The 23,935-nt window shown below is 41.4% G+C and overlaps 1 non-coding gene across 1 annotated transcript; it reads right to left on the bottom strand.

The window, feature by feature from the left end:
• Nucleotides 1-23,063: 23,063 nt before the first annotated feature.
• Nucleotides 23,064-23,170, bottom strand: LOC142166639 (small nucleolar RNA R71). The gene has a single exon (XR_012697042.1). It is a non-coding gene; the product is annotated as a small nucleolar RNA R71 (small nucleolar RNA).
• Nucleotides 23,171-23,935: the final 765 nt, after the last annotated feature.

The raw sequence follows: 23,935 nt of genomic DNA, 5'->3' as shown, positions 1-23,935 counted from the left end.
TGACCTTAGTTGGGCGTCAACTTAGTGAGGCGAGGGAGTATAGTAACAAGGTTAGAGGTCTTCATTTTAAGTTGGTGGCTGCATTATCCAGGGTCAAAACTGAAGCAGAGACGCTTATATCTTTGCATGGAAAGGATGCTATTGTGACAAGCACTCAAGCTGGAGGGGCGCCTGAGGGGGCCGAGCTGAGATTGACTCGGGCAGTGGAGCGTGCTCGATTAGGATCTCGGGGTAAGAGTTTTGGGGACATTCATGCGGGAGATATTATTTTGCCTGCCGAGTTCGAGAGGGTGGAGACCCTAGAGAAAAGAGATGCTGCCTTGCTTGCTTTCGGAGATGCGTCGGGCAGTGGCTCAGGAGGTGATAAAAATGAAGGTGGAGCCCCCGGAGGGGAAGAGGACGTCGAAGAGGGGCCGCTGAAGAACCCGTAGTTGTCGGGGTGCAATCTTTGGTGGAGACATCGAAGATGTAGGTTCGATGGTAGATTAGGATTCTGTTCGGTTCTCTCTTTGTAAGGGTTTTTTCAAGACTTGTAAACATCCCCCTGGAGGTTATAAGAAGGCTTTTTATTTCCTATCCCTTCCTTCCTTTTTGTTTTTCGGGAATACTATGTGATGTACTTTGACTTTCGACTCAAGGCCTCGGACTTCGGGTTAGACTCTCGGGCTTTCCTATCGTAGGGCGACTTTGGATTTTATGTATCCGACTGGCACGATCTTTGATCCTAGCGCTGGTGACAGTGACTCATACATACTGGTTCGATTCACCCTTTTTAGAGTAAGCTGGCATGTGAGCTCTTATGCTTTTGCTCTTAGGTGTTTTATTAGATTGGGCTCTGTCTCCGAGTTGGATCTCGACTCGAGTTCATCTGACCCACAAGTTTTTAGAATTTTGAGCTGGCCCTTAGGTTCTTACGCGTCAGGTCGGAGCGACCTTATGTGTGGGCTGGAAACTATGGCTCTTACGCCTTGGGTAGAAACGACCTTTTATGTGGGCTGACGACAATGGCTCTTACGCCTTGGGTCTGAGAGACCTTTTATGCGGGTGTCCCTGGGGCTCATTAGGCTAGCGACAATGGCTCTTACGCTTTGCTCTTAAGCATATTTAGTTAACTATTATGGGTTCAGTCTCCGAGTCGGGTTTCGACTCGAGCTCATTCGACCCTCAAGTTTTGGATTTTTGTGGGTTGGCGACAATGGCTCTTACACCTTGGGTCAAAGCAACATTTCATGTGGGCTTTATTTTTCCCACGATAAGGATTTTTTGAAATAGTGTTTGCCTGACTCTTCGACGGCTTAATAAAAAACCTCGATTGTGAGTCGTTATATGGTGATGATCGAGCACCTTGGAAAGTTTGTCTCGGAGGCTGAATATCTCGAAGCCGATGTTTAGGAGCTGAAATGGTCGAAGATCTTTTTCCTATATCGAGGGTAGCCTATTTAACCGGTTCTTTTTGAAGTAAATTCGAAGTAATTGAAGGCCTATGATTTTGTAGCGACGGTCGGGCACCCCCGTCGCATTAGTTTGGCTAGTACAACCTTGTGACCGAAGTCATTTGTGTTTGGCCGGAGTCTTTATGTCCCGAGTGAAGTAGTTTCGACATCTATATCGAGGGTATGCCTTTTTAGGGGTCTTACAAGTTTGATATATAGTAGAAACTTTGAGATCGGGTTTATACCTTTAGTAAGGTCTTACAAGTTTTTCATGCCTTTGAGGTCTTACAGTTTTGGATACTTGGTACAAGTATGATTCATGCCTTGCTTGAGGTCTTACAGTTTTGGATACTTGGTACAAGTATAGTTCATGCCTTGCTTGAGGATTTATAGATATTGTTGTTGCCTTATATAGGTCTTACGAGACCGAGGCTGCCCGCGTATGGTCTTACGACCTCGGGTTTTGATAAGTCGATGGAGATGGCGCTTGACGGCAATCCTCGAGTTTTCGAGGGTTTCTTGACTCGGGAGCCATTACGTGTGGACTTGATATTTGCTTTATTGAGGGCTTATGATTTTGGTGATTCCGACCCTGAAGTCATGCGATATTTGAGATTTTGGCGTCAGTCTCCGAGTGTTCAGGACACCTTCGATTTTGGAGACGTTTCATGATCTTTATGTTGCTTCATTGAGGGCTTATGAGTTTGGAGTTTCGACCCGGGGGTTGTTCAGGTGTCGAATTGTTGACGCTAGTCTCCGAGTGTTCGGGACATTCTTGACAGAGGAGCCTTTTTTGCTAAAACGTCAAATTTATTTTGAAGCGTGAAATACTTTGACGAAAAGGGTTCTTCAGCTACTTGGTACAAGTATGCACGTTTTTGCCATTAAATACTTGGTTGCTCTATACGGGTACGGCTCGTTCGACCGTTTGGCCTGGTACATTACTTTTCCTGTCGAGGTCCCATTTGGGGTTTCTTGGCTTTCCCGAGTAGGTGACCTTCTGGGTGGATGCTCCCTAGTATTCGAGGTGGATTGCAAAAGGAACCTTGAATACTTGTTGAGTCTTCCTTAGGTAGCATGTGGACGTTGCCTCATTAAAAACCTTGCTGGTAAAACCTTTTAGGGACAAAACCCGGTCGAAGGAAAAGAGTGCAACGCGTGCTCGAAGGTGCTTTCGGATTTTTCAATCGGATGCCCTAGCAGTAATATCGTTTTAGCATTGATACATTCTAGTTACTTGGAAACTGCTCGCCCTCCATGGTACCGAGCTGGTAAGACCCTTTGCCGACTACTCCGAGGACGCGGTACGGTCCTTCCCAGTTTTGGCCTAGCTTTCCTTCATTAGGGTTTCAGGTGTTAAGGGTGACTCTCCTTAGAACCAAGTCCCTTATTCCAAAGTTTCGAAGGTTTGTTCTCCTGTTATAATATCTTTCGATCCTTTGCTTTTGGGCGGCCATTCGGACCAGTGAGGCTTCTCGTCTTTCATCTAGTAGTTCGAGGGACATTGTCATGGCCTCGTTGTTCGAGTTCTCAGTGGTGTGTTGGAATCTGGCGCTCGGCTCCCCGACCTCCACTAGTATCAAAGCCTCGATGATGTACACTAGAAAGAAAGGTGTTTCCCCTGTGCTCGATTTTGAAGTTGTCTGGTATGCCCACAGCACTTCGGGCAACATTTCTCTCCACTTTCCCTTGGTGCTTTCCAGTTTCTTTTTCAACTTTTGGATGATGGTTTTATTTGTGGACTCGGCATGGCCGTTTGCACACGGGTGGTAAGGCGTCGATAGGATTCTCTTGATTTTGTGATCCTCAAGGAACTGTGTTACCCTGCTCCCGATGAATTGTCTCCCGTTATCACATGTTATCTCGGAAGGAATCCTGAATTGGCACATAATGTGTTCCCAGATGAAGGTAATGGCTTCTTTCTCTCTTACCTTCTCGAAGTCCTGCGCTTCCACCTATTTTAAGAAATAGTCAGTCATAAATAAAATGAATTTAGCTTTACCTAGTGCCGTCGGCAGGGGCCTGATGATGTCCATCCCCCATTTCATGAATGGCCATGGCGATAAGATCGAATGTAGTTGTTCATCGGGTTGGTGAATCATAGGGGCAAACCTCTGGCATTTATCGCATTTTCGGACGAATTCTTAGGTATCTTTTTCCATGTTGTCCCAGTAGTAGCCTGCCCTGATTATCTTTCGGACCAAGGAATTGGGGCTAGAGTGATTTTTGCAAGTACCCTCATGAATTTCTCGGAGTACATAATCTGTATCCCCCGGCCCCAGACATACTGCTAGGGGGCTATCAAAAGTTCTTTTGTACAGAGTCTTGTTTTCATCGAGCGAGAATCGGGCTGCTTTGGTTCGCAGGGCCCTTGATTCCTTTGGGTCCGCGGGCAATTTTCCATATTTTAGATAATCAATATATCTATTTCTCCAATCCCATGTTAGGCTGGTGGAATTAATCTCCGCGTGACCTTCCTCGATTACTGATTTAGATAGCTGAATAACAGCCCCGCGGAGTAGGTCATCTTCTTCAATAGATGATCCCAGGTTTGCGAGGGCATCGACCTCGCTATTCTACTCTCAAGGTACATGGACTAAAGTCCATTCTTTGAAGCGACGTAATGCGACTTGAATCTTATCCAAATACCTCTGCATCCTGTCTTCTCGGACATCGTAGCTCCCATTCACCTGGTTCACTACCAGGAGTGAATTGCATTTTGCTTCGATGGTCTCGACTCCCAGGCTTTTGGACAGTTCTAAACCTGCAATCATAGCCTCATACTTGTATTCATTGTTAGTCAATGTTGCAGTTTTATAGATTGTCTGATCATGCCGCCTGTAGGTGGCTTTAGGACTATACCGAGTCCGGAACCTCTCACGTTTGTGGCGCCGTCAGTGAACATGGTCCATACCCAGGAAGACGTGCCTGGTTTTAGTAAAAGTTCCTTTTCTACCTCAGACATGGGAAAGGGCAAGAAATCAGCCATGAAGTCCGCCAGAATCTGGGAATTGATGGCCGTTCGAGGTTGATACTTGATATCATACCCCCCTCCCCCCGGAGGGGGTATGTTGTTAGAACACAAATATAGTGGCATTGAAAATAGGGTTTCAATTTTTGCAACATGCTTATTAACGCAGGAGCTAATTTTTCAAGGTGTGGATACCTAGTTTTGGCATCCCCTAGGGTCCGGCTTATATAATAAATAGGGGATTGCGTACCTTTATCTTCTCGAACTAGCACGCCGCTTACCGCTCTCTTGGATATGGCCAAGTATAGATATAGTGTTTCATCCTCCTTTGGCATGTGGAGAAGAGGTGGGCTAGTCAGATATCGCTTCAGCTCTTCTAAGGCGCGTTGGCATTCGGGAGTCCACTCGAAGTTGTTTTTCCTTTTGAATAAGGAGAAGAAATGATGGCTCCCGTTGGATGACCTTGATATGAATCTTCCCAGAGCCGCTATTCGTCCTGTCAGCCATTGCAAGGCCTTTACATTATTTACCACCGTAATTTCTTCGATGGCCTTGATTTTGTCAGGGTTAATCTCGATCCCCCTGTTTAATACCATGAAGCCTAGGAATTTTCCCGAACCTACTCCGAAGGCATATTTCTCGCGGTTGAGCTTCATGTTGTGACTTCTGAGAATGTCAAATATTTCGTACAAATGAGTTAAATGGTCCTCTACGTGCAAGGACTTGACTAGCATGTTGTCAATATAAACTTCCATGGATTTACCTATTTGACTCTCAAACATTTTATTAACTAGACGTTGGTATGTAGCCCCTACATTTTTTAGTCCGAAAGGCATTACATAGTCTTCGGGGTTCATCTAAATTTGATTGTACCCCGAATAAGCATCGAGAAAGGTGAGGGTCTCGTGGCTGGTCGTAGCATCGATCAGACGATCGATGTTATAGCAATGGGAACGAATCCTTGGGACACGCCTTATTTAACCCTTTATAGTCTACGCACATTCTCAACTTATTTTCCTTCTTGGGTACCACTACTACGTTGGCCAGCCATTCGGGGTACTTTACCTCTCTAATGGACCCTATTTTAAGGAATTTTGTTACCTTATCCTTGATGAATGCGTGTTTTATCTCGGACTGGGGTCTTCTTTTTTGCTTCACCGATAGAGACCTGGGGTCGACACTCAGTCGGTGGGAGGTTATTTCTGGCGGGATACTTGTCATATCTAAGTGGGACCATGCGAAACAGCCAATATTATTGATAAGAAATTGAGTGAATTTTTTCTTGAGTTCGGGGGTTAATCCCGTTCCCAGGTATACCTTACGATAAGGGAGGTGTTCGATCAAAACAGCTTGCTCCAGATCTTCGATTGTCAATTTTGTTGCATTCGACTCTTCGGGGGCAACGAAATTTCGAGGAGTGAGGAATTCTTCTTCGTCATCCTCAGGGGTTTGTATGCTCCCAGACACATCCGAGGTCGGGAGTACGAGGGTCGACTCCTCCTAGTAAACCTCGAACATTTCCTTTGCTGCATGTTGTTCTCCATATATGGTCGTTATGCCATCCTTTGTCAAATATTTAATCATCTGGTGCAGGGTTGACGGTACTGCCCTTATACTATGTATCCACGGCCTGCCAAGCGATGCATTATACCTTATGTCGCCATCGATGACTTGAAACTTTGTGTTCTGAACCGCGCTGGACGTGTTTGTTACTTCGCCGAACATATTGACTACGTGGAGGACCCGGGAGGTGGGTATGATCTGATCGAGCAACCCAAGTTGTTCTACTACCCTTGACCTGATTACATTGGCCGAGCTGCATGGGTCCACAAGCACACATTTAACTTGAACATTGTTTAAAAGAAATGAGATTACCAGCGTGTCGTTGTGTGGTTTTGTCAAGGTCTCGAGATCTTCTTCGCTGAACGCGAGGGTGTCTTCGGCCACGCGATCTCGGATCAGTCCTTCTATTGTGGCGGATATTTTTGTCCACTTGATCATGGGCCCTTGGGGAATGTTGATCCCTCCAATAATCATATGAACGTCATGTCGAGGGATCTCTTTTTGTGCCCAGGTTGGAACAGCTAGACTATTCTCTCCTTGGTTCTCCAGGTGGTTATTTTCATCTCTATTTACTGAGTTGGGCATTTCGACTTAAAATTTGAAGATCTTAGACAAGAACAGGTGTGAAAGACAACTTGCGTTATGTGACAAAACCAGCAAGAAAATAGTCACTATAATTTTTAGCCCCACGGTGGGCGCCAAACTATTTACCATAAAAATGTTAATAACAATTAAATTTGATTGTGGGACTCTAAAAATACGTGATTTATTTTTATGCTAGTTGTTAAGTAGTTGATGTTGTGTATGTGAGACTTAGAAACGAAATGAGAGTTAAGGATAGGGTGATAATCAAACCGATAAGTTAATTATTGGGGCCTCGAGCTTGTCGATTTGGGGGCCTCGAGGTCGATTCCTGAGCTCGACTAGGAGCTATCAAGGTTAGTCAAAGTGTGGCTAATGATAAGCAATAAATGATGAACAACAATGAAGTTAATAAATAAAAGCAATAATATCAAGAGAATGAGTTAGAAAGCGAAAAGAATGTTCTTGTATATTTCGTATAGAGCAGCTGAAGCAACAGGGCTTTACAAGATGACAAGGATCCCCTTTATATAGGAGGGGAATCCCAACATAGTACAAAATACATTAATTACAAAGATAACGGGATGGGACAGCTAGATGACACTCTAATCCAAGGCTAGGGTAGTCCACTAGGCTCTGTCAGTCCTAGCCGTGTACCTTGGGAACTCCCCACTCTTACCATAGTTGTGGTCGACATTATTCCAAGGTCGGGAATTGATGAACCTAGAAGATGAAATTCAATCGTAGCCTTGAAGCCTCGAGGCTTTGAGATGATCTTTTGCGGTGCCTCGATAGCGAGAAATCGGACCCTCCGATTTCACCGTACATAGTTGATTTATAAATTGGCCAAGCCACCATATAATCTAAGGTCCAAAGTTAAGATACAAACAACCAGATCGGAAATGCTTTGGCGATAGCCGACAACCCAGGGAGATCATGGGAAAGGGATGAAACTTGGAATGATGAGCATGTTGACCGATTGGAAAAGGAGATGGAGTTGCTAAGGGAGGAGGTACAATAGATTGGGGAGTTAGCATATCTGACCGTGATGACGCTACCACAACCACCCTATTTTCCAGCATAAGATTCAATTCCCGACCACTTTCCTTCATCAACCCGACAACCAACTAATACCCTAACTACCATCACCACAAACCCTGCCATAACTCAAGTCATATCGCCAGTTACCCTGTAAACTCACGAAACCCTCCTATACACACACCTTATGTTCCCAACTATGTTCAAGCTCCATCAAATCCCAGCCACCACTAATTTGATCCAAACTCTTCCTCGTGAAAATGTCAATTTCACCAACAACCGCACGCAGTATATACCTGCAGCACACACCTCCACCCAAGAGTGATATATTCCACTCGTATATAACACATTTGAACCCACTTTTACCGCACCTATCACATTTAGATCACCTTATGAGATAGACCAGTATACTGAAATAGAGAGATAAGCAAAGTCTAAAGATGATGAGTCGCTGTTTGAACAACAACAGGTACTAAGGACATAGGTAAAGAAGTTGCAAGTTGCTCGAGGGAGCGAGAACTTGGATTATGAAGACATATGCATACACCCTAATGTTGATATGCTAGTAGGTTACATGCCTACGAAGTTTGATATCTTTGATGGAACAGGCAATCCCCACACTCACTTGATGGCATACTATGACAAGTTGGTGGGTGTTGGAAGAAATGAGAAGTTAAGGATGAAATTGTTCATAAGAAGTTTGACTGGGGAATCGCACACTTGGTACACCAGACATGACCCTAGAAACTAGAGAGAATGGCAAGACATGGCCGAGAATTTTATGAATTGCTTCAGGTTTAACACTAAGATCACCCCGAATAGATTTGCTTCGGTGAACCTACAGAAGAAGCCTTCTGAGTCATTTCAAGAATATGCTCACCGTTGGAGGTTAGAGGCAACTAGAGTACAACCCCTGCTTGATGACAACAAGCTGACCAAGTATTTCTTCTATGCTCAAGAAGAAATCTACTTCAAGAATATGAAGGGAGTGATGGGCCAGAAGTTCCCCGAGCTGGTCAAAATGGGAGACTTCATGGAAGAAGGCATTAAGTCTAGTAATATACAATTAATGTCCGAACTACAAGATGCCAAAAAGGCTATATAGTCTGGTTCCATCGGCAGTGGAAAAAAGAAGAAAGAAGTGGTGACGACAATTGTCCCATTTTATCAACCAAGTCCTCCTCGCCGAGCCAATCCTTACCCCGCAAACACTCATCATCCAAACCAACCCACTTATACCCCAGTATATAATGTGCAACCATACAATAATACTCAACTTCCACTACAAACCACCTCGAGCCAATATACATCCAAACCTACCACGACCACAAGTTCCCATTCAAACTACCACCCACCAAAATTGACTTGTCTATGCTCCTAGACCACGTCCGAACTTTGAAGTAACAACCTAGAGATTTCACCCCAATTGCTAAGGCTTTAGCCCAATTATTTGAGCAGCTGATAAGAGCCGGATTGATATACCCGATAGAAGGAAGAATCCCTAACTAGCCCACCAAGTATTTTGATACAAGAAAGCGTTGTGCCTATCATTCAAGTGTTCCTGTACATGACACCGAGGATTGTTACGGTTTGAAAAACGGAATAGAAATGCTGATAAAGAGTGGAGCTATCCAATGCACCCTAGCCCAACCAAATGTGAACTATCAAACTAAATAAAACTATCACAACTCGATACATAAGTTTCCCAAAACCAGTGTGTCATTGAGTACATGAGCATTTATACAATACAAGTCTAAAATACTGTCTAGAAACTGAAACTGAATAGGTAAAACTGAAGGATAAGGGAGGAGAATCAATGTCACAACCCAAACCGATAGGCCTCAACGGTCACCCGGTACTATACTCAACTGAGTACCAACATAACATATAGTTTTATGTCATACTATCATAGATAACTGAGCCAGAAGGTTGCCGTGAGATAAGTAGGGTACAACATGAAATACAACCTTATACATAAGACATAGGGGCCCATAAAACCAAAATAACCACTCATATACTAAACATAGGCCGACAAGGCCATATAATCTTTTACGTACATGACATCTGTCTACAAGCCTCTAAAAATACGTAATTTTCATAAAGGTCGGGACAGAGTCCCGCCAGACCAAACAATACACGTTTAAATCATAATACCCAAACAAGCAACTCCGAAGCAAATGGAGTGCACCAACAACTTCCGCTGAGCTGAAAGACTACTTGGAGGGATCTCGACCTGTCTATCGGGACCTGCGGGCATGAATCGTAGTGTCCCCAGGCAAAAAGGATGTCAGTACGAATAATGTATCAAGTATGTAAGGCACATAAATAAGTACATAACAGACATGGAAGAAATATAGAGTAAATGACTCAACTTGTATGTCTGGAAAAAACTTTGTAATACATGAAATAATTATAGTGTCATGCATAAGCGTATGAATGTCATGTCATGCATAGGTACATGTGTTCATAACAACATCAGGCCTCTAAGGTCATCCCATCATATCATCTTGGCCACTGTGGGAAAAATCATCAATGTATACCAGCTGATCAGGTGGTGGTGTGTATATAACGCCATAGCTTTTTTCCCATATCCCATATACATATAATATACATATATATCCGCATATAACGCCGTCTGGTCATGGGTCAATATGCATGTATAAATGCATGAAATACATATGAAATACGTTAATAAGATTTTCTAGGAATGCCATGAAACTCAATATACCTTTCGGATCAACTTTATCAAATACGTATTTTTTGAGACCCATGAACAGATGATAGAGTAATATGACATATGGGGAATCAAGAACATAAGCACTTCTAGTACTTCTATGAATAGAATCATATATGAAAGCTGTGCATTTTCTCATTTTATTTTTATCGTATGGATCATGCCAAAAAAAAGAAGGGATAGCCTTAACATATCTGGAGTAGGGAAAAATCCGTATAATATTCTTGTAGGAGAATTCGATTGCAAGAAATCTCGTTGCTAATGAAGTGTTTAGACCAGAACTTCATTGAAGATTTCATAAGAATTGCACGTTCTGTTTTTGTAGACTTAACTATTCATTCCTAAGTTCCAATTTGTAGGAAATGACTTATGTTTTGATATGTATCTTTTTATTCAAGACATATGAAGTGAAGCTTTGTTAAAAGCTTTTGAAAATGGCTAATGTTTCCTGATGTTAAGAATGTTTAGTACTTTGATTCTATACAAAGTATAAGAAAGTGGGGTGTCTTTATTATGGCATGTTGCCACCTAAGCAAATTGGACTCTTAGTCACTTTGTTTGATTAACTTAATGGCTGCCACGTTTTTGTGGGGGGGATTAATTTTATGAAAATATATCCCCAATTAATTAGGTAATGCCTCGTTACTCGATAATTAATCAATTACCCGCAAAATTGAGAATTATTCCCACTTACTTAAAATATTACTCACTTTTCACATACCTTATAAACTTTACTATTATGGTCATGTGGTACCTTGCATGGTACTATTCCATAAATATCGGGTATTATCGCTCGACCCATATTTTATCCTAAATCGGCAACCTTCAATGAAACCCGTTTTCTTTAATTTGCTTACATTCTCACCTTCACGAATTTACTTGTTTGAAATAGCATAATGCTTATAATCTCCAAATAATTTTGTCCTTGAACTGAGGTCAATTATCTTATGACAATTTCATGTATAATACTATAGGGTGTAACATCGTCATAATATAATACCGTGAAGCGTAACATCATCGTAATGTAATACTGTAGGACGTAATATCGACGTAATATTGCGGGGCATAACAGTCAAAGCATGTGGATGCTAGAGCAGCTACCTCGATAATCTCCAATGACTGAACTCTGTGAATCAACAACCACCGCGCCCAGAAATACCTAGATCTGCACACGAAGTGCAGGGTGTAGCGCGAGTACAACCAACTCAATTAGTAACAAATCTAACCTTTGAACTGAAAGTAGTGATGGGCTCGAAAATTTACAACCCTCATACGGAAATTTACGAAATATATGAAAGTAATATCTCAGAAATTCATAAACTGCATGTAACGGTATAAGAATTTAGGCATGCTTCCAGATTTAACAATTAAACTCAGGACAGATGATATATGCCAAGTCTGAATGATATGAGTTATATGACATCTTTATATCTACATGCCAATATGCATATCTTATGGGATGCAACACAATAAAAACCTCGCATACTCACACTCTCGGAGTACTCAACCTGATTGTCCCAATTCTCACTTGTCACACTCAATCACTCTGCACTGTACGGGGCAGATCCAGCCCACATGCAAATAAGTCTAGGGCAGGTCTAGCCTAAATGCAAAAAAATCTAGGGCAAATCCATCCCAATACAAATGAATCAACTGCAACTACGCTCACTGTGGGTGTACAAACTCTAGAGGGGCAGATCTATCCTAAGTGCTATAATAAGCCAAATCTTGGCATAAATCAATAAAGTCTACCACGGCATGCAGACCGATTCCGTAAATATCACTCACAAACAGGCCCTCAGCCTCACTCAGTCATCAATCTCTCTAGTCTCTCAGTTGTGACTATATACGGTAACGGAGACTTAGATATGATATGCAGTGATAAATGTGAATGAGTACATAACAACAATTAATCAAATAACTAAATAGTAAAGATCGACCAATGTGGGTCCCAATAGTATTAGCATATAGCCTAAACATATTTTCTAGCATACATCACAGCTCAAGTGCTCTAACACTTAGTACAGTAAAAATGTTCAAATAAGATTGCTACACAGTTCCATGGAATATAATAAATCACAATTACAATGGTGAGCACCCACACGCCCCTCACCTAGCATGCACATCACCTCAACACCAATCACATAATACGAAATTTGGGGTTTCATACCCTCAGAATCAAGTTTATAAGCGTTACTTACCTCAAGCCGTGCAATACTCCACTCCAACAAGCCCTTGCCTCGCGAATCTACCTCCAACTGCCCCGAATCTAGCCATAAACAATTCGATACAACCAACACAAGCTAAAGTGATCAATTCCATATAAAAATTCTAAGTTCTTAATCAAAAGTCAAAACGTCAACTCAAAAGTCAACCCCTAGGCCCACGTCTTAGAATCTGATAAAAGTTACTAAATTCAAACATCCATTCAACCACGAGTCCAATTATACCAAAATTACTCAAATCTGATACCAAAATCTCACTCAAATCCCCAAATTCAGCCTAAGGAGTTTTCTCCATTTTCCCCCAATTTTTCAACCCAAATCACTAATTAAATAATGAAATCAAAGATATAATCATGGAATTTAACCAAAACTAAGTAAGAATCACTTACCCCAATAACTCCCTTGAAAATCTCTCCAAGAATCGTCTCCAACCGGGCTCCCAAAATCAAATTTGTGAAATAAACTCAAACCCTCATTTTTGAAATATTTAAGTCTACCCAAATGTCCTTAATTGTGATCGCGGTAAATGCTTCGCGATCGCAAAATCCAACTATGCTGCCCAACAATTTAACCTCACGTGATCACGTAAATACCCACGCAAATGTGATGACTACCCAACATAGAACTATGTGATCGCAAACACTTCATCACATTCGCGAATAACAACCACGTGGAGCCTAGTTTCCTCACTTCCTCTTCGCCAATGCAGCTTAGCCCACGCGTTCACGATGTACTGTTTCCTCCAACTTACGCGATCGCAGCCCAAAACTTGTGGTTGCAGAGAACAAATTTCCACTGCCTAAGATAGAGACACCAGAAAACTTCAGCCATTACTCCAAATCAAATTCCATTTTGATAATCAACCGAAATACGCCAGAGGCCCCGGGACCTCAACCAAATATAACAACAAGTCCTAAAATACGATACAAACTTAGTCGGGGCCTCAAATCACATCAAACAACATCAAAAACACGAATCGCACCCCAATTCAAGCCCCATGAACTTATGAACTTTTAACTTCTATATTCGATGCCGAAACCTATCAAATCAAGTCCGATTGGCCTTAAATTTTGCACACAAGTCATAAATGACACAACGGACCTACTCAAACTCCTGGAACCAAAATTCGAGCCCGGTAACCACAAAGTCAAACTCTTGGTCAAACTTCTCAATTTCCAAAACTTCTAATTTTTCAACTTTCGCCATTTCAAGCTTAAATCAATTACGGACCTCCAAATCACTATCCGGACACACTCCTAAGTCCAAAATCACCCAGCGGAGCTATCAAAACCATCAAAACTCCATTCTGGAAGCATTTACACATAAGTCAACATCCATTCAACCTTTTCAACTTAAGCTCCCAACCTTGAGACTAAGTGCCTCAACTTATTTCGAAACATCCACGGAACCGAACCAACTACCCCGACAAGTCACATAACAATAATTTAGCATAGTATAAGCAGTTAATGTGGTAACGGGGCTACAATTCTCAAAACGACCGGCCGGGTCGTTACATCCTCCCCCTCTTAAACAAACGTTCATCCTCGAACGAATCTAGAAACGTACCTGGAGTCTCAAATTGGCATGGATATCTGCTTCGCATATCCCATTTGGTCTCCCAATTAGCCTCCTCAACTAGCTGATCTCTCCACTACACCTTCACTAAAGTTATGTTCTTTGATCTCATCCTCTGAACCTGTCGATCCAAAATGGCCACCAGCTCCACATCATAAGTCAAATCACGATCCAACTGAACCGTGCTAAAATCCAAAACATGAGACGGATCGCCAACATACTTTTGGAGCATAGAAACATGAAATACTGGATGAACACTCGATAGACTAGGCGGCAAGGATGGCTTGTAAGCCACCTCTCCAATCCTTTAAAGCACCTCAAACGGCCCAATATACCAAGGGCTCAACTTGCCCTTCTTCCCGAAACTCATAACACCCTTCACGGGTGAAACCTTGAGTATTACCTTCTCCCCAACCATGTAAGCAACATCAAGAACCTTCCGATAAGCGTAACCCTTCTATCTAGACTACACCGTGTGAAGCCGATCCTGAATCAATTTAACCTTGTCCAAAGCATCTTGTACCAAGTCAGTAACCTATATCCTAGCCTTACCTGGCTCAAACTAACCCAGCGAAGACCGACACCGTCTCCCATACAAAGCCTCATACAGAGCCATCTGAATTCTCGATTGGTAGTTGTTGTTGTAGGCAAACTCTGCGAGTGACAAAAACTGATTCCAAGAACCCCCGAAATCTCTGACCCACGCGTGTAGCATATCCTCTAATATCTGAATAGTGCACTCGAACTGCCTGTCCATTTAAGGTGAAATGTTGTACTCAGCTCCACCTGTATACCCAACTCTCGTTGTATGGCTCTCTAAAATTGCAATGTAAATTGTATGCACCAGTCTTAAATGATGGACATCGGCATACCGTGAAGGCGAATAATCTCGCGGATATAGATCTCAGTCAATCGCTCCAAAAAATAAGTAGTCCTAACTTGAAGGAAGTGCGTGGAGTTGGTCAACCGATCCACAATCACCCAAATAACATCAAAATTCCTCGAAATCTGTGGGAGCCCAACTACAAAATCCATGGTGATACGCTCTTATTTCCACTCTGGAATCTCAAGCCTCTGAAGTAATTTGCCTGGTCTTTGATGCTCATATTTCACCTGCTGACAGTTTAGGTACCGAGCTACAAACCCCACTATATCCTTCTTCATCTTCCTCCACCAATAGTGCTTCCTCAAGTCTTGGTACATCTTAGTTGCACCCAGATGAATGGAATACCACAAATTGCGGGCCCTCTCAAGAATCAACTCGCATAACCCATCTACATTAGGTACACAAATCCGACCCGGCATCCTCAACACCCCATCATCCCTAATAGTAACTTCCTTTGGCATCACTGTGCTTAACCATGTCCTTAAGGGCAAGAAAATGGGAATCATCATACTGGCGCTCTCTGATACGATCATCTAAGGAAGATCGAGAAACCACACAAGATAGAACCCGGCTGAGCTCTGAAATATCTAATCTCACGAACTGGTTGGCCAAAGCCTGAACATCAACTACAAGCGAGCTCTCACTAACAGGGATAAATGCAAGGTTGCCTATACTCACCGCCTTTCTATTCAAGGCATCGACCACCACATTGGCCTTCCCAGTATATACAGAATGGTGATATCATAGTCCTTGAGTAGCTCCAACCATCTCCACTGCCTCAAATTTTGATCCTTTTGTTTGAACAAGTGTTGGAGACTCCGATGATCTATAAATACCTCACAACACACCATAGAGATAGTACATCAAAATATTCAATGCATGAACGATGGTTGCCAACTCCAAATCATAGATAGGGTAGTTCTTATTATGGGGATTCAATTGGCGCGAAGCATAAGCAATCACTCTACCTTCCTGCATCAAGACACACCCAATACATATCTAAGAAGTATTACAATACACTGTATAAGAGCCAAATATTGAAGACAAAACTAGAACTAGAGATGTGGTCAAAGCAGTCTTGAGCTTTTGAAAGCTCTCTTCACACTCATCCGACCACCTGAATGGAGCACCCTACTGGATCAATTTAGTCAAAGGCACTGCAATAGATAAGAAACCCTCCACGAAGTGACGATAATAATCTGCCAAGCGGAGAAAGCTCTGAATCTCAGTAGCTGAGGTTGGTCTGGGCCAACTCTAAACCACCTCTATATTCTTTGGATCCACCTTAATCCCCTCACTGGACATCACCTGCTCCAAGAACGCCACCGAACTAAGCCAAAACTCACACTTGGAGAACTTGACATAAAGCTTCTCTTCCTTCAGCCGCTGTAGTACAATCCTCAATGTTGGGCATGCTCCTCCTAGCAACGTGAGTACACTAGGATTTCATTAATAAATACTATGAAAAATGAGTCGATATAAGGATAAAATACATTATTCATCATATGCATGAATGCTATTGGGCGTTGGTCAGCCCAAAAGACATCACAAGGAATTCATAGTGACCATAACGGGTCCTGAATGTCATCTTTAGAATATTTGAGTCCCGAATCTTCAACTAGTGATACCAAGACCTCAAATCAATCTTAGAGAACACCTTTGATCCCTGAAGCTGCTCAAATATATCATCAATACGCGGCAAAGGATATTTGTTCTTGATTGTAACTTTGTTCAACTGCCTATATTCAATGCACATCCGCATAGTACCACCTTTCTTCTTCACAAACTGAATCAGTGCACCCCAAGGCGAATACTAGGACTAATAGACCCTTATCAAGAAGTTCCTGAAGCTTCTCTTTCAACTCCTTCAATTTAGTTGTTTCTATACGATACGGAGGAATGAAAATGGGTTGAGTTCTCGGCACCAATTCAATATAGAAAACATGTCCGAAAAGTCTCTCACCATGGGAACAAAATCAATAGTAGGGGTATTTTCACCAACATCTCTCACAAATGCCAAATACGACAAACACCCCTTCCTAACCATCCGTTGGGCCTTCAACTATTAAATCACCATACTGGGAACATAATCTTGGGAACCTCTCCACTCGATCTTTGGAAATCCCGGTATCACCAACGTCACGATCTTAGCACGACAATCCAGAATATCATGACATGGAGACAACCAATCAATACCCAAGATCACATCGAAATCACCCATACTAAGCAATAAAAGATCAACTCTAGTCTCAAAATCCCTCAATAGTCACTACACACGATCGATATATATGGCCCACAACAAATATTGCCCACTGGCGTAGATAAATGAATAGATGGAACTAAGGCTCACTGGGCATATCCAGATATCGAGCAAAATTTGATGATACATACGAATAAGTAGAAACAGGGTCAAATAATATAGAAGCATCCATGTGTCATACTGAGAAAATACATGTGATCACTATGTCTTAAGAAACGGCATCTGGCCTGGCAGGAATAGCATAGAATCAAGCCTGACTGCCACCTGATCAGCCTCCCCCACAAGGGAGACCCCTAGCTGCCTAAGCCCCACCCTGAGCTGGCTAGGCGGATGGTGAAGTAACTAGTGCTGAAGACGTGGCCTGACTCCTCTACTGAACTTCACCTCACATAAGGCGGGGACAGAAATTCTTCACATGACCCAACTCTCCACAATCAAAACATCCCCTCTCTAAAAATGGTGGCAAATACTGAGCCGGACCCCGAGAACCAGAAGAACTTGGTGCAGATGAACATTTAACTGAAGGTGCATGAGATGAACTCTGAGCTGGGAATGCATTGAGGGATGACTGAATTGGTCGAGCACTATATGATCCATGGCTAGCTGATGCGCCACGATGAAGTGGACAAGCCATTTGAGCGGGCCTATAAGGACGACCCCTGCTATGGTAGGACTGGACCCTACAAGAAGCACCACTAAAACCACTCGAACCACGAGGCCACTTGTCCTCTCTCTCCTCATGCTCCATACTATGGACCATCTCTAGCCACTGAGCAATATCAGCCACATCGTAAAATGTAGCACCTGATACACTCTCCCGAGTCATAACAAAATACAATTGACAGTAGAGGCCATCAATGATCCTCTTAATCCTCTCCCTCTTAGTGGGAACCAACCAAACTGCGTGATGAGCCGACTCTAAAAATCTTATCTCATATTGGGTCACAAACATGCCCTCTTGACGCAGCTGCTCGAACTGTCTGCGCAGCTTCTCCCTGCGGGTCTGTGGTACAAACTTCTCCAAGAAGAGAATGAAAACTCATGCCATGAAAGGGTGTTGCACCGACTGGCCTGCGCCTCTCATAGGCCTCCCACCATCTGAAGGTAGCCCCAGTAAACTGAAAAGTAGTAAATGAGTGTTGATATCCAATTTTTCCCTCATATATTTTTAAATATGCATATATATATATATTCAAAATAGTGCACATGCATTTATGAACATGCACAAGTATTTCTATAATTTTTCTATAATTTTAAAGGCTTTAAGTCAATTTATTTCTGTATTTTTATTATACAAATATTCAATAATTATCCCTCATCTTATTTTTATGATGATTTAGTCATTTAAATTCATCATTTATGCCCATATAGCACTTAAATATTTTAAGTACATTTTTTATAATTACATTTGCATTCTTAAGGCTAGAATTGCATATTTTGCAATAATAGCCCGTATATATGTATAATTATATTATCTATAAGGAAAATGACATTTTATATTTTTGTAATTTTAAGTAATTATTTTAAATTATTTTCATGCATAAATGATATTTTTAATATTTATTAAATATGTTTATAAATTATTTTACTGATTTAATTGGGTATTTAAAATTTAGCCCCTTTCTAATTAATTTCGGACCTAGCCCAATTATATACACCAGTCCAATACCCAATTACCTCTACTCGATTAAACCACCCGACCCGGGAACCTCTTAAATTAGGACCGTTGATCTCTAAGATCAACGGTCCACATCACCCCCAACCCTTTTTAATTAACCTAACCCGTCTAAACCCTAGTCACTTCACCCCACACGTTGTCATTGAATCCTCTCATCTCCTCACCCTTCACCCTCTCAAAACCCTAACCCGCTGTCACCGTTTCTCCTTCAAATTCGGCAAGAAATAGAATCATTTCTTAATTACTTGCCTTATTTGGCCTTACTTCTTTACCTACTATCAGTCTTTGGTGTTACTTAAATTGGTTTGCCTCAAATGGAAAGTGGATCTCGAGAGATTCAAACCCGATCTGGTCCAGAATCTCTTATATTTTGGTTATTCTCGTCCATGTTCATCCCAATATCTATGAGTACGGATATTTTTCGTATCTTTCAAGGTTTTGGATCTCTGGTTCAAACCAGATTTTGGTTCATTTTTGGTTCTCTTTAATAATATTATTTACCTTGTTACTCGTCGAATCTGTCTATTATTGGTTAAATCTTTCGCTTATCCTTAAACTAGGGTTCAAGATCTTTCAAGATCTAAAATGATTTCTTATTTTTTCAGTATTTTTCCTTTAATGTTTCAGCATATCTATCTCTGTGTTTATAATTTCTTTATTACTTCTGATTGATTTTAATTACCCTAAAATCTAGGGTTTTTTATTCTTCAAAATCGAACAAAATATTGTTTAAGCCCTAATTATTTCCGTCTATATGTCTTTGTGCATTTTATTAAAACTCTTTTGTACTTTTGCCTATTTTAACTTACATTAAATTTAGGGTTTTCGTTGTTTAATTATCTTTCCTTTAATGTTTCTGTCTATCTACCTCTATGCATCTTTCACTCTTAGCGTTGATTGCTGACTAATTTTATTTACCCCAAATCAGGGTTTTTTTTTGAAATCTTTACTGAAATTCCAGTCTTTCCTTTCTTGTATGGTACTGATATTTTCCTATTTTTGTTTAATTTACTGTTCTCATTACCCCCTATCTTATTTGATTCGGCATTTTGAATATTGAATGGTTCTGTATAATACCCTTCCTACTTTCAGTAATACCTGCCTGATTTTATGTTATTATGTTCTGTTAATTGATTGAAGCCGACTTAAATTGATTATGAAATTATTTTCATTCCTTGTTTATGTATGATTGACTTATTACCATATTTGTGTGCTCTAATTTAGTGCTATTTAAACCCCTCTCCCTTTTCCCTTTAGACAAGTCTCGAACTCTCTAATTCTCGCTAAAAAAAGCTTAAACTCACTCTTGCTCTCTTGTTTCGATTTTTGTGCTAAGTATCTCTTGATTTTGGACGCTGAAAGCCAAGGCCAAAATTATTCTGGAATCTCATTGCTGTGGTATACTTACTAACTTTCTCACTTAACTGGTATGCCCTAACCTTTGCAAACTCCATTCTCTATGTTTTGCTTGACTTGCATATTTCAATTCTCAGCATGATTTTGTCCTTCACCTGATTGTGTGAACCATTTAGTGGCGCTGTTAACCTAGGATTAATTAGTTTTGAAAAATATGAATCCTCTGCTGGAAGACAGTCAAATAAGTCATAATATGAACCTTGTTTGCTTCTTGGTGCAGTTTTGCCTGCAACTCTGTGTTCTGAACTTTTCTTCTTCTAAAATTGAACTATTTTAAAATCTCCCCCTTTTCCTTTATGTACTGGTTTTAAAAATCCCTACTCTTAGTCATTTAGGTTCTCAACCACCCAAGTGTGAGCACTGCCTAGGGTCCTTAAGACTCCTTTGAACACTGACACATTGGGGCTGGTTTTCCAATATTTTATGAACTCTTTGCTGAATGTGTGGTTTTGATGTGAGAATTGCCCGGGGTCTCTGAGGCTCTTTGGGAACTTTGATACACTGAAATCCTAGTTTTAATGTGATGTGGATGAATCATTGCTATGTTCCAAAGCTACCATGCGGGAAGGCCTGGTTCCCAGGTTCATTTGGGCCTATGAAGGCTCCCTATAGCGTACTGATACATTTATGTAATTTATTTTTCTATTCTGGTCTGTAATAACTATGTAATAACATATTTGGGGATATTTAGTAAAGCTGGGGGGTTTATTCTTATATCTTTCGTTAAAACTGGGTATAAATCCTGCCTATAGGATTTAATTATGCTGCTTGAACTGTGTGAGTACTATACTTTGTTTAGAAATTGATAATAGGTGAATTGGACTATAATTAGGCCCTAAAGAACCACCTTCTTGTATAGTTTTTATGATAACAAGTGATGACAAAATGCTCTGATTAGTGATTTTCATGCTTTGCAGGCTATATACAATAAAAGAAGTCTATGAAGTACTTTTGGGATCAATTACGGAGAAAAAGAGGCCAATCCTACAATATCCGCTAAGTGCACTACGCGAAGGCAGCAAAACCAGAACAGGAGATGGACTGCCGCGGTCCCGGTGTAACCGCGGTCAGACCGCGGCAGAAGGCTGTTGCGGATTTTGAGAGGCTAGTTGGTCGCGGTCCGGGTGTAACCGCGGTAGGACCGCGATAGGAAGCAGAAAATTGAGGGACTGAAGTGCAAAATACGGGATTTTTAGCCCAAAACCCTATATTAAACAATAAAACTCATCCAAGGGAGGCATGTAATGTTTTTTAGAGTACATTGGCAAGAAAAACAAGTGTGAGAGATCACCCAAAACATCATATTTTCTTCTTCTCCTTATTTTTCTGGCAATTTTGATCATGAATATTTTCATAGTTTATTTACCCATTCTCATGAGTAGCTAAATCCTTTCTCTAGGGTTTTGATGGAACCTATTGAAGGATGAACTTCTTGATTATGTTAATATAGTTTGCCACTTTAATCTCTATTTGTTCAACTACATGTTTGTTGTTGTTAATTGATAGGATCCTCAATTAGCTGTGCCTAATTAGTGTGCATAACTCGGGAGAGAGTGCATATTTAGGTGATTGTTGAACAACACCACTCCCAAAGTATAAGAGGGATCTATAACTGCGGGTTTAAAGGTGGGATTAGGGATAACGAAGTCTTGGGTGCAATCTAAAGTGAACTGTAATAAACAAAGCCAGCTAGCGTATCTCGGGAGAGTGCGTCTAGTAAATTATCGTGATTACTCGGGAGAGATTCACGGTAAAAAGAGTGTTCATGATTGATAGAGATGTGTTGGTAAATCTATATGAAACATAAACTGAAGGGATTCCATCAATAGGGAAAATCACTACCTTAGAACCTTCTTATTATTGTTCACAACTTAAGCATATTTAGTTTACAACTGTTTATTGACTTTCAATCTTAGTTATTAAATATACCATCAACTGTTATTCACAATGTTTGGGGAAGTTGATTCTAAAGAATTTAGTAAGTCCAACGAAAGTAATTGATAGGTTAATTCTCTGTGGATTCGACTCTGGGCATAAATACTCAGGTTATATTTGCAACGTCCGCATTGTCCTTTTATAAGGCATAGTTGGGCGTGATCAAATTTTGGCGCCGTTGCCGGGGAATTAACGCTGTTATCTATTACAATTGAAAGAAGTGCATGCCTAGAAACTCATCGATATCTGGTGAAGTATTTGAAGCATTATCAGATCACGAGAATGTTTTCAAGGCCTTGAATCGGACTAATCGGAAAAACAAACAACAACCAACAACTGCACAATTCGAAACAGTCATGGGGGATCACGAGGAAAACCCAGCGATACCAATAGTGCCAGAGGCTGCTCTCTATGACTGGGCACAACCCACAGCTAAAAATCCGTCCACAACCATTGTAGTTCTGCAGATACAGGCTGAGTCATTCCAAATTACGAATAACATGCTGCACTTGTTGCAGAACAAGGGACTATTTTCGGGGTCGCAAGTCGAAGATCCTCAGCAGCACTTGAAGAACTTCCTATCTATCTGCAAAACCCAAAGGAAGCCCAACGTAACTCCTGAAGCAATCAAGTTGTTATTGTTTCCATTCTCAATGATAGGAGCTGCCCAGACTTGGCTAAACTCACTTCCCATAAATTCTATAACAACTTGGGATGAGTTAGTCAGGCAATTCCATAACAAGTTCCACCCACCCAATAAGACTGCTCAACAAATTGATGAAATTTTAAGTTTTAAACAGAGACCAATGGAGACACTGCATGAAACATGGGAGCGGTTTAAAGGGATGCTGGTTATATGCCCGCACCATGGTATTCCAGATCTGATGTTGGGGCAGCGGTTTTACATAAGATTGTCAGATAGCGTGAAGAACATTGTTGATGCTTCAGCTGGTGGAGCATTTTTGAGCAAAACATGGATAGAAGGCCAGAGTCTGCTTGACAAGATGGCACAAAATTTGGGAGGGACAACCAGAAATGCACCTATCACTCCAGTGGTTCACTCAGTGCCCTTAGATCCATCCAACTCTATGGCTGAAAATATGGCCACCTTATTGACACAGATGAGTATACTCACCAAAACGGTGGAAGAGTCAGGGCTGAAGCAGCAGGTACACATCGTAGATACTACCAATGGGGGCTTGTGCGCATCTTTCATTAGTCATCCAATCGGTAACCAATAGAATGCAGAACATGATCATCACCACTACCCTGAAGACATGAATTATGTGTCTAATTATGGAGGCCAGAGACAGGGTGGTCAGAATTGGGGCCAGCAAAATAAGCAATACAGGCCAGTCTATCCACAGTTCAACAATGGAAACATGGGAGGTATGAGACCCTCTAACAATATGTCACCTTACCCAAGGCCACATGGATATAATAATCAGAATCAGCAACAGGGGTATCACCCTTCTCAGAAGCAACATGGTGGAAGGCAGGAAGATGGGTTTGCTAGACTTGAGGCAATGATGCAGCAGGTTATTGGGTCTAATGCAAAGATTAATGAGAGAGAGGATGCACATGATGCAGCAATCAAGAATATTGAAGTGCAGGTGGGCCAAATTTCTATGTCTCTGAA

The sequence above is a fragment of the Nicotiana tabacum genome, chromosome 11 (genome assembly GCF_000715075.1).
Source record: "Nicotiana tabacum cultivar K326 chromosome 11, ASM71507v2, whole genome shotgun sequence".
Lineage (NCBI taxonomy): Eukaryota > Viridiplantae > Streptophyta > Magnoliopsida > Solanales > Solanaceae > Nicotiana > Nicotiana tabacum.
This window is presented reverse-complemented; position numbering and strand designations above follow the sequence as displayed.